Source organism: Miniopterus natalensis, chromosome 6 (assembly GCF_054644295.1).
Source record: "Miniopterus natalensis isolate mMinNat1 chromosome 6, mMinNat1.hap1, whole genome shotgun sequence".
Lineage (NCBI taxonomy): Eukaryota > Metazoa > Chordata > Mammalia > Chiroptera > Miniopteridae > Miniopterus > Miniopterus natalensis.
In genome coordinates this window covers 55,015,473-55,027,428 of record NC_142086.1, presented here as the reverse complement: position 1 = coordinate 55,027,428, position 11,956 = coordinate 55,015,473, and positions in this window count along the sequence as shown.

The window sequence follows — 11,956 nt, the reverse complement described above, 5'->3', positions numbered from 1 at the left end:
CCTCCATCATCCACATACAAGGTGCTAAGAGCTGAGGGGGAACACATTCTCCCCTGGCCCCCAAACCATCCTTCTGGACAAGAAGTCCTGATTGACCTCCAAAAATGTACCTGATTCTTCCTCTCAGGTTCTCTTGTTGTGTAAGGGGAAATCCACGATGGGTTGTGGGGATGGTGTTCCTAAACACCAAAAAATATACCGAGAGAGAAGTAAAGGTGAGTGCAAATAAAATGGGTCTCATAGTGAAAACTATTAATTTAAAACTGCTTATATTTTAAATATATCTTTATTGATTTAAGAGAGGAAGGGAGAGGGATAGAGAGATAGAAACATCAATGATGAGAGAGTCATTGATCAGCTTCCTCTTGCACGCCCCCGACTAGGGATCAAGCCCGCAACCCGGGCATGTGCCCTGACCAGGAATCGAACCCCGATCACCTGGATCCTAGGTCAATGCTCAACCGCTGAGCCACGCCTGGCTGGGCCTGCTTATATTTTTAAAAATTTGGAAGGGTAAGCCATAACATGTTTTGAAAGGTTATGTGTAGGAGGAGAGGGGAATAGAGTGGAGGAGAGGAATAGAAGCTAGACTTGTTTGCAGATTTGACTTAGTAACTATGTAAATATTTTATATAATTATAAAACAAAATTAAGATTTAAAAACAATCTCTTAAAAATTGAAAGCAAAACAAAACAAATGAACCTAACTGTGAATCAAGTTAGTGGCAAAGACACACAGAGGGGACCTATTTCAAGTGAATTTAAAACAGTAATTTGATTGCTTACCCTGGTGGGATATATCCTAAAGGCAAAAAGAATTGCTTAAAAAACTTTAAACTGTTTATGGGAATCATATTTTTGGTAGTAGTGTTGGTATTGTTTTTGAGACTGTCGAATGTGTACTGTGGGGTGAAGAAGATGAACTGATGATATGATATTCTAGTAGCATTCCTAGTGTCACTGAGAACCAGGATTCTTAGCATGGGAAAAAGAAAATACAGATGTAACATAGAAGTTAAGTATAAGCCCTTAATTTGAATTGGAAGTATCGGTATAAACTCATGATGAATTTAGCTTAGGAAAAAAGTACTTTCTAGTTCTGTCGATTTCAAAGATCTAAACACAATGACGAACAAGTAAAAGTGAACATGCTGGTACCCAGATTATGATCTTAAAAGTGCTGTTTCCCACTAAAAGGAACTAGGATTTTCTTTTTATTATTTTTGGTTAATCCTCACCTGAGGATATGTTTTTGAGTTTGGAAGGGAGAGGAAGGGAGGGAGAGAGAAATATAGATTTGTTGTCTCCTGAACATGCCCTCACTGGGGATCGAACCCGTAACCTAGGTATGTGCCCTAACCAGGATGCCGCTCCAACCAGCAGAGCCACCCGTCAGAGCAGAACTAGGATTCTTTGGAGAAGTGGCTGATTCCATGTCTGGGCAGCCGCAACACCAAATAGAAAGAGAGCTTTCAAAGCCCAATGAGGTCCTGCCAACGGGCTTAGAAGCCAACTTTCATTTCCCACTGGCCAAAGATGGGTATTCTGTGTATATAAACATATTTAAGTCAATACCAGTTCACAATAATATATTAAAAATTAACTGGTCACTGTTGGAAGATGCAAGTGAACAATTCATTATTTTGAGAAATATTCTGTTTTTCCTTTATAAACTGTATAATTGGGTAACTAAATAATAGATAAGAGGGTAGATAAGAGGGTTTCTTTATAAAAAGTATGACAGCTAATAAGTGAAAAAGGCATGAAAAAAATATCTGATGAACATATACAGACTTTGAATATCACCATTTGGAAGTTCTAATGAATTAAAGGATCTAGTTATTGATGTTCAATAGCTCCTAACATCACCAAAGAGACAACTAGACATAGTGTGCCTCCTAATAGAAGATCACAATACCACCCATGAAGTTGATGTGCCAAAAAAAATTTAAGCCTGAACATGATCAGGCCTCTACATCTGATTACCAATTTACAAGGGGGAAAAAAATCAGAAGATAGAAAAACGTGTTAAATGGCACCATGGGAATGCAGTCAGCACATACAGATTGTGAGTGGTAAACTCTTCAGGACAAATGAGCCATTTTCTTAAATTTCAAGGGAAAATGAAAGGTGGGGGACGAAGCTAGAGTGAAAGCGAATTAGGAGACATGCCAACAAATCACAATGCAGAGATCGTTCTTTGACCACGAGTCAAGCAAATTGTAAAGCATACTCTTACACTCACAAACATAACATCTGAGACAACTGCAAACTGAACATCAATTGAATATTTGATGGTATTAAGAAATTAATCGTTTTCTAGATATTGTGCTTTTTACTTTAAAAAATAGCATTTTTTTTTTCATTAGAAAACAAGTTCTGAAAATTTAGGAATGCATTAACTAAATAGCTATAAATAAATATTTGGGATTTTCTTTAAAATAACATAGGAAGGGAGAAAGTAGCTGGAAAAACTAGATGATATAAGCATGGCTGTGCGTTGATTATTGTTAAAGATGGTGATGAGCACTTGGGAGTTCATGATATATTGTGTCTTCATTTAATATAGGCTTAAAATTTCCCAAAATAAAAAGTTAAAATTTAAAAAGGAATTACCAACATTGTAAGATTCCAGAGCAGTCAAATAAGATACAAGCTGAGAAGGCTCCATTTATTTTGGCAATTAAGGTGTCATTGGTGGCTTTTTCAGAGAAGGTTCAATGGAAGAGTGAGGACAGAAGACAATTTGCCGTAGGTTGAAAAGTAAGTAATTTAGAAAACCTCCATGCCTTCAAGTTAGGAGAGAATTTTCCACTCCCTCTCCCTTTCTACATTTACAATAATGGAAAATTCCAGACCCAGAATAAAATTAAGTGAGGCCCGGCCGGGCGTGGCTCAGTGGTTGAGCGTCGACCTGGGATCCAGGCGATCCGGGTTCGATTCCCGGTCAGGGCACATGCCCGGGTTGCAGGCTCATCATTGATGTTTCTATCTCTCTCTCCCTCTCCTTTCCTCTCTCTGAAATCAATAAAGATATATTTTTAAAAAATAATAAAGTGAGGATAGAATAATGAACTTCCATGTACCTATTACCCAGCTACAATAATTGTCAACATTTTGCAATGTTTTTCCATCTGCACTCCACCATTTTTTGATGAACCAATTTGAAGAAAATGCCAGATATCATTTAATTTCACTTGTAAATAATCCAGTATTCATTTCTAATTGATAAGGAGCTTTTTCTAATTAATGTAAAACCATTGGCACACTTAAGAAAATTAAAGATAATTTTCAAAAGTATGTCTTAAGTTATAAAACAGCACAAATCGCAAAGAAAAAGTTTATATATTTATTAACATTTAAGATTTGAAAATTCTGTTTGACAAAGATTATCACAAAAAGAGAAACGATAGACTTAAATAAATGCATATGACAGGCAAAGATTAAGAAGTCACAACGAATCAATAAGAAAAAGACAAACAATCCAATAGAAAATTAGTCAAAGAATAAGAGGTAACTTGCAGAGGAGAAAACTTAAGCCTTCAAACATGTGAAAAAAGGCTCACTTCCCCAGTAATCAGGAGGAGGCAAATTAAGGCTACAGTGAAATACCATATTATATTTTTATATAGACAAAATTTAATCTGAAAGGACCATATGTTGGCAAAAATGTAGACAAATGGGAATTATCAGGTACTGCTAGAGGGAGTGTAAACCGAACAGTTGTTGAAGAGAAATTTGAAAATTATCTGTGACAGCTGAAAAGCAGTGTACACCCCATGGCCCAGCAATAGATGTAGAGCCCATAAAAACCTTGCATATTTGCATAAGAAACATGTACAAGACTGTTTATTGCAGCATTGTTTGCAATAGAAAAACATGGGAACCACCTAAGTGTCCAACAGTAGGAGGAGAATTTTTACTTTATTCCTATGATGAAATACTAACTAGAAGTTAAAATATGCGTCAACCTCAAAAAACATGTTGAATGAAGAACACAAAATATAAGGAAAATATAAAGTATGACATCATTTATGTACAGTTTGTAAATTGTAAAATATTTGTCTACATTGTTTATGAAAATATATACACAAAAAATAATAGTATGTAAATATGTGTGGGAATGATGGATGCCAGTTTCAGGGAACCAGTTACCTCCATGAAAAAAGAAGTTAACATAAGTGGCTTCAACTGTATCTGTAATATTTTTTTAAGATCTATGATTAAAACCTAAAATCTGAAAGATTAACAGCAAACTGGGCACATGGATGTTTATTATACTTTTACTCTATACTTTCCTATATGCTTGAAATATTGCTAAAAGGAAAAAAAGGTGAGTAGGGAAATGACGAAGCGGAAGCAGTGATGATTTTGGCTCTGAAGCCAAAGAGAGAGGACAGTAGCTAGGAAAGGAAGGGCCAGACTCCTAATGGAGCCACAGGTTTTGAAATGCTGGCAGGTTAAAAGGCCAAGCCATACCTCTCATTTTTCATGATCTCCTCCAGTTTGACAAATACTACTTGGCAAATAAGAAAGCACTCTATGACTTTTGCTGAATGGATGAATGGAGTTAAAAGCCAGAATTGCTTCCAAGGAAACAGTTGGCATCAGTAAGATATATAGTTGAACATTCCTTTTTAACAAGGTGGCTCAGAATTTCCTGAATAGATTCCTGTGGGAACAGTTGTTTCCCTCCCTAAAAAAGCCATATCCTCTGACTAAATGGGGATTTTTGCCACCCTTGCTAGCACTGATTATAATTCGGCATTGTTTCTTGATCAAAACTAACATATCTTTTTTAAAACAGTTTTATTGAAATATAATTTATAATCATAAAATGTTGCCATTGTAAGGGTATAATTCAATGACTTTTAATAAATTTATAGAGTTGTACAACTATCACCATACTCCAGTCTTAAAATATTTCTTTTACATCAAAAAATAATCTCATGCCCATTTGCAGTTAATCTCATGCCCAGGCTACCACTGGTTTTTCATGTTTCTATAAATTTGCCTCTTCTGGGCATTCCATAAAGATGGAATCATGTAATACATAGCATTTGTGTCTGGCTTCCTTCCCTTAGCGTTTTTTGAAAAAAAAAAAAAAAAAATCTTTATTGATTTCAGAGACAGGGAGAGAGAGAGACAGAAACATCCATGATGAGAGAGCCATTGACCGGCTGCACCCCGCACACCCCCAACTGGGGATCGAGCCCGCAACCCGGGCATGAGCCCTGACCGGGAATCGAACTCCGACTCCCTGGATCCTAGGTCGATGCTGGGCCACTTAGCGTTTCTGAGGTTTATCCATGTTTAAGCATGTATTCTAATGAGAATTACATTCCTTTTTATTGCCGAATAGTATTCGATCATATCATGAACAGAGTTTCTCTATTTAGTAGGTTTTCTTTGATTTCTTTCATTAGCATTTTGTAATAATTCCGTTAATTTTTATTTTAATTCCATTATTGTCAGAAAACATCTTTTGTATGATATCAGTTCTTTTGTGGTAGTTGATGGTGTTTGTAAGTTATGTGTTCTTGCTGATTTCCTGTCTACTTGTTCTGTTGGTTACTGAGAGGAGTGTTTTGGGTTTGTCCCCATCTCCTTTCTATTCTGGCAGGGTTTGCTTCTATTATTTTGAAGCTTTGTCGTTAAATAACAAACCTTTAGGATTATGTCTTCCTGGTGAATGGCCTGTTGTCATTATGTAACATCCCCTTTAGTCCTGGTAAGCTTCCTTGCCTTGAAGTCTGTTTTGTCTGATATTAATACAGCAACTTCCCCTTTCTTTTGATTGTGCTCGCATGGTACACCTTCCCCTATCCTTTTACTTTTAACCTACCCATGTCATTTTATGCAAAGTAAGTTTCTTGTAGACAGAATATAGTTGGGTCTTGTTATTTTATTTAACCTGGCAATCTATCTTTTTAATGAGTGTGCTCAGACCATTTATATATAATTATTGATATATTTGGATTTTACTACTTATTTTCTGTTTGTGCCTTCTTTTGTTCTGTTTTCCCTGTCACGACTTTTCAGTATATTTGATTTTTTTCTAGGATTCCTTTATAATTAAATCCATTGGGTTTTTGGCCACATCTCTATATGGTCTTTTTTTACTACTTGCTCTAGTGATTACAATATATGTACTGCCTGTTATGCAACATCTGAAAGCAGTTATTTCATGTATTTTGTCCAGTTTTATAGTTGTTTACAGTGGAAGGGCTGGTTGAATGTTTCTGTAATGGCTAGAAACATAAATCCTTACCTCTTAGTCGATTTAATCTTTTTAATTTGGGGAGATGATGGAAATGATCTACATTATGATTTTTGTGGTGGTTACATGACTATATACTTGTTGTAACTCACTGACACTTTAGTACACAACTGTGTACTAAAAATTGGTAAATTTTAGTGTATATAAATTATACCTCAATAAAGCTTATAAAAAGGCAAAATAGAGAATTTTGAGACAAAGTGATAATATTATTAGGTATTTCACGCACACAAGTAAGTATAGAGAATAATAGAGGAAATGCCCTTATCATTCAGATTATAAAATAGGACAATATAAATACAACCAGAAGTTCCCTGGCATCCCTCCCTCCCCTGCAGAGTTAACCACTGTCTTGGACTTTGTGTTTATTATCTTCATGCTTGTTTTTATCATCTTACTTCATGTGTATGTATCATCTTACTTTATATTTATGTCTCAATAAATGTTATTGTTTTCCCTGCTTTTAAACTTGACGTGTTTTATCTATCTAGCTGTTTTTAAATGATGTGATAATAAATAGGCAAACCCACAAACATAATTATATTTATATAACTTCTAGCCTTGGGCCTGTACAGAAATGTACAAAGTTTACCAGACTCTCCACATTTTGAACCAACTGCCTCAGGAGAGAAAGCCAAGGAAATCATTGTCATTTATTTCACTGGCCAGAGGGAAAAATATTAGTGAACACTCACTCTTGGCAAATGGCAAGAAAGGCAATTTGCAAAGCTGGCCCTGTTCCATCAGCTGTAGTAAAGCCTCATGCACTGAGGGGTGATGAAGGTTTAGCCGATCCCATTGCCCTGAGTCAGCGGGCCTACTGGTGCCTGGTGTCAGCATTTTCCGGTCAGAGTGACTTGCTGGACATACTCCTGCTTTCTGCTGGATGGAAGTGACTGTATCAGGAAAACTGAGTCCAGCTCTCAGATACAGGCTAGACCATTAACTGTAAATATTATTAATCCCTTAATAACAGTCAGAAATATCTGTAATCCCTTCCCTATGTGACTTCTTTTTATGAGATCCAGCTTGCATGCCCTACCCATCCGCCAAGACACAGGCTCACATGGCATCTCCTTCCTCACACAAGCTCTGATTCCCCCAATTCAAAAGGATGGCTGCTTCTTTTGGCTGAAAGCCAACAGCATCCTTGCCTCTTTTATCATTTTCTACATGTGCTATATTTATTTCAGTACCTGTTTTGTTTCCTCTAAAGTCAGGGACCTGCATATGCCAGTTTCTCTTTGTCTCCATCTACTTGCCCCTGCCTCTTACCTTCACTCTTAACTGCCTAGTAAAATATCTAACAGTAACTATTTATAGAATAAATAAATGAGTGGCTTTAACACATTTCATTTTATCACATCAAATTTAAAACAACAGAAGCACTTTGCTCATGAAATGACTCTGTATAAACATTTGTATTCTCTAGTTTAATCTACAATTCCACATTTTCAGTTCATGTAACTCCTTGAGAAAAAGCCAATCACTGCCATCACTAGCAAGACCACAGCTCATAAACACAGCCAGATCCTCCAGAATGAGTTTTATTTTCCCATAACCTTAGCTTATTCTAAGTAGAGTTTCATTTTCTTTTCCATTGTTCTCTTCAGCTATAACAAGCCCCTCATCTGTCCATTTCTTGATTTCCCAACAGGTCAGTTTTGATCACCAGAAGGGTGATTAAATTTCCTGAAATGCCACACAGCTGAACCAAAAGTTGTAAACAGAAACAGGATCATCGAACAGAAGAACCTGTTTGCAAAGTTCCCAGACCACATGAAATTCAGAAGCAGTAATGGACCTCTTTGAAGGTTAAGGAAAAATTTAATCAGAAAAAGTGATGAAAAGCATGTCTACATCAGCACACATGCATACACAACCCCCTCCCACACACACTTTTCTGCACATTTTCTTTTTACTTCAGGCCAAGCATAATACATTTCTATATTGTTCAGTGAAATCAGTTCCTTCAGTTGGAATGTGTGGAATTCTCCTTAACAGTAAATAAGGGAGGAACAGAATTTGTTCACAATTTATTTTATAAAAGGTGTTTTTGTCAAAATACTTTTAAGATCATATGAAACTTTAAAAATATATAAATAGAAACACAGGAGACTCTTCTTCTCTGTTTTTTCCTCAGCAGCAACCACCAATACCCATTCTATCTTTTCTTCTAGTATTTCTTCCAGTATCTACCTCTATTATGCACATATTCTTTCTTTCTCAGTTTTAGACATTGTTCATTTCTTCTTGTGGAAGTTGAGATCTTAGCATCCTTTACTTACACATCCACTCTTTTCTTGCTCTCAGTATAGGTATATCACAATTTTCATTGTATTAATATGCAGTGTACACCCTCTTATGACTATGTTGGTATTGTTCACAACTGACTCAAAGTACTGTAATATGTTATAAATAGCTTTTTTATTGTCCTGTTTCCCCTCTCCCCAGCTTTATTGAGGTATGACTGACAAATAGAAGTTGTACAGATTTGAGGTAAACAATGTGATGGGGTTGTTATTCAAATCCTCTCTATACATCTTTACTTTGTTTTAAACCACTGCGAAGTGCTTAAAACACATGTGCAGTCTAGCATAGTAATAACATGAACATTAGTATAGTCATCATGTAGATCAAAAAATAACCTCAGGTGTGCTTCCCACTAGGAGAGCATGCCAGTGCCATTGCCTTCCCCTCTTCCCTCTGAGGGGACACCACAAGTCTTGCAAACAGGGGAGCAATGGGCAGAGGCAGCTCATCCCAGGCTAACCCCCTGAACCTGTCTCCAAGGCCCCTTCTCTCTGACTTCTCAGTGAGCCAAAAGCCAGCCTGGGCTCTCCTGTTAGTTTTCTTTTCTTTTTTAAATATGTTTTTATTGATTTCAGAGAGAGGGAGGGAGAGAGAGAGAGAAACATCAATGTGAGAGTGTCCTCATCACCTGTCTCCTGTATGCTCCCTACTGGGGATCCAGCTGTAACCCAGGCATGTGCCCTGACCGAGAATCAAACCATGATCACCTGGTTCATGGGTCAACATTCAACCACTGAGCCATGCCAGCCAAGCTCCTGTTACTTTTTCTATGTACCTTCCTTGTTTCACCATTGTAAGTATGTATTTTTGCTGCCATCATGGACCCAGTATCTTTTGGCTCAGTGCTGTATGTAGCGCTTTCCTTTGGATATCTCCATAACCTTTTCCTTAAATAAATTCAAATTTTCTTTTTAAAAAAGAGCCCTAGCCCAGCCAGGCATGGCTCAGCGGTTGAGGGTCGACCTAGGATCCAGGAGATTGCGGTTTGATTCCCGGTTGGGAGACATGCCTGGGTTGCGAGCTCGATCCCCAGTTGGGGGTGTGCAGGTGGAAGCTGATCAATGACTCTCTCATCATTGATGTTTCTGTCTCTTTCTCCCTTCCTCTCTCTGAAATCAATAGAGATATATTTGAAAAGAAAGAAAGAAAGAAAAAAGAGCCCTAGCCAGTTGGTGCAGTGGTTAGAGCATCAGCCCATGGACTGAAGGGTCCGGAGTTCAATTCTGGCCAAGGGCACATACCTTGGTTGCAGGCTTGATCCCCAGCCCTGGTAGGGGCAAATGAGGGAGGCAACCCATCAATGTGTCTCTCTCACATCAATGTTCCTCTCGCTCTCTCTGTCTCCCTTCCACTCTCTCTGAAAAGCAATGGAAAAAATATCAAGTGAGGATTAAAAAAAAAGAAGAAATGAAATAGCATCACCTGGCTGGTGTGGCTCAGTTGATTGAGCATCGGCCCATGCACCAGGAGGTTGCCAGTTTGATTGCCTATCAGGGCACATGCCTGGGCTGCGGGTTCGATCCCGTCGGGGTGTGTAGGAGGCAGCTGATCAATGACTCGTTCATCATTGATGTTTCTCTCTCTCCCTCCCTTTCTCTGAAACCAATAAAAACATTTTTAAAAAATGACGTCACCAGCATGCCCAAAGTCTCCCCCGCCATTACTTCATCACAACCCTATTACTGCCTAAGGTCACTACTCTCTTCACTTAATGAGATTCACTTCCCTTTTTCCTATGTAGTTTTACCTAAGCACGCATTCCTACTATACATACTTCCAAGCTGTCTGGGTTTATTTTGGGGCTATTCTGTTCCACTGGTATGTACTTGTTTTATGCCAGTACCATACTGCTTTGATTACTGTAGCTTTATAATATAATTTGAAATCATGAAATGTGATGCCTCCAGCTTTGTTCTTGTTCAAGATTGCTTTAGCTATTCAGGGTCTGTGTTTCTACATAAGTATTAGGATTTTTAAAATTTCTGTGGAAAACACCATTGGAATTTTGATAGGGATTGTTTTAAATCTGTAGATCACGTGATAGTAGTTTGCATAGTATGGACATTTTAACAGTATTAATTCTTTTGACTCATGAAGAACTCGTGTCTTCAATTTCTTTCATCAATGTCTTACAGTTTTCAGGGTACAGATTGTTCACCTCCTTGGATAAATTTACTCCTAAGCACTTTATTGGTTTTGATGCTATTGTAAATGGGATTTTTTCTTTCTTTTTCTGATAGTTTTTTGTTAATGTATAGAATTGCAACTAATTTTTATATGATTTTATATCCTGCAACTGTACTGAATTCATTTATTATTCCACCATTTTTGGGGGGAGTATTTAGATTTACTATATTTAATATCATATCATCTGCAAACACAGTTTTACCTCTCTCTCCAATTTCCATGCATTTAAAAAAATATATATTTTTACTGATCTCAGAGAGAGGAAGGGAGAGGGAGAGAGATAGGAACATCAATGACGAGACAGTCGTTAATCCGCTGCCTCCTGCAGGCCCCCTGCTGGGGATCGAGCCTGCAACTCGGGTACGTGCCCTGACCGGGAATTGAACCTCAATCTCTTGGATCCTAGATTGATGCTTAACCCCCCGAGTCACGCTGCCCAGGCCCATGCATTTATTTCTGTAATTGCTCTGGCTAGGATATCCAGTATGATGCTAAATAATAGTGGAAGTGAGCACCGTCTTGTTCCTGGTCTGAGAGATTTAACTTTTCACTGCTGAGCATGTTAACTGGGGCTTGCCACATACTGCCTTTGCCCTCTTTTTAAGTGTTTTTAGTGACCTCAGAGAGAGGGAGAGGGACGGACAGAAACATTAATGAGAAACATTGATCGGCTGCCTCCTGCATGCCCCCTATTGGGGATTGAGCCCGAAACCCGAGCATGTGCCCTACTGGGAATCAAAACCAGTGACCTCCAGGTACGTGGGATGATAATCAACTGAGCCACACCGACCTGGCACATATTGCCTTTCTTCTGTTGAGAGGCAACCAATCCATGTGTTGGTTTCTGCTATACTCAGTTTGTTTTTATCATGAAAGGATGGTGAATTTTGTCAAGTGCATTTGCTGCATCTGTTGAGGTGAGGTGATCATATATTTTTTAAGAATTGAGATATAATTGACATGTAATATTGTATAAGTTTATGGTATACAGTGTGTTGATTTGATATTTAATTTTACAGTATGACTTCACCTATAGCATTAGCTAACACCTCTGTAATGTCACATAATTATCATTTCTTTTTTGTGGTGGGAAAAATTAAGATCCAATCTTAGCAACTTTGAAGTTTATAATACATTACTGTTGTCTATAATCACTATGCTGTGCATTAGACCACC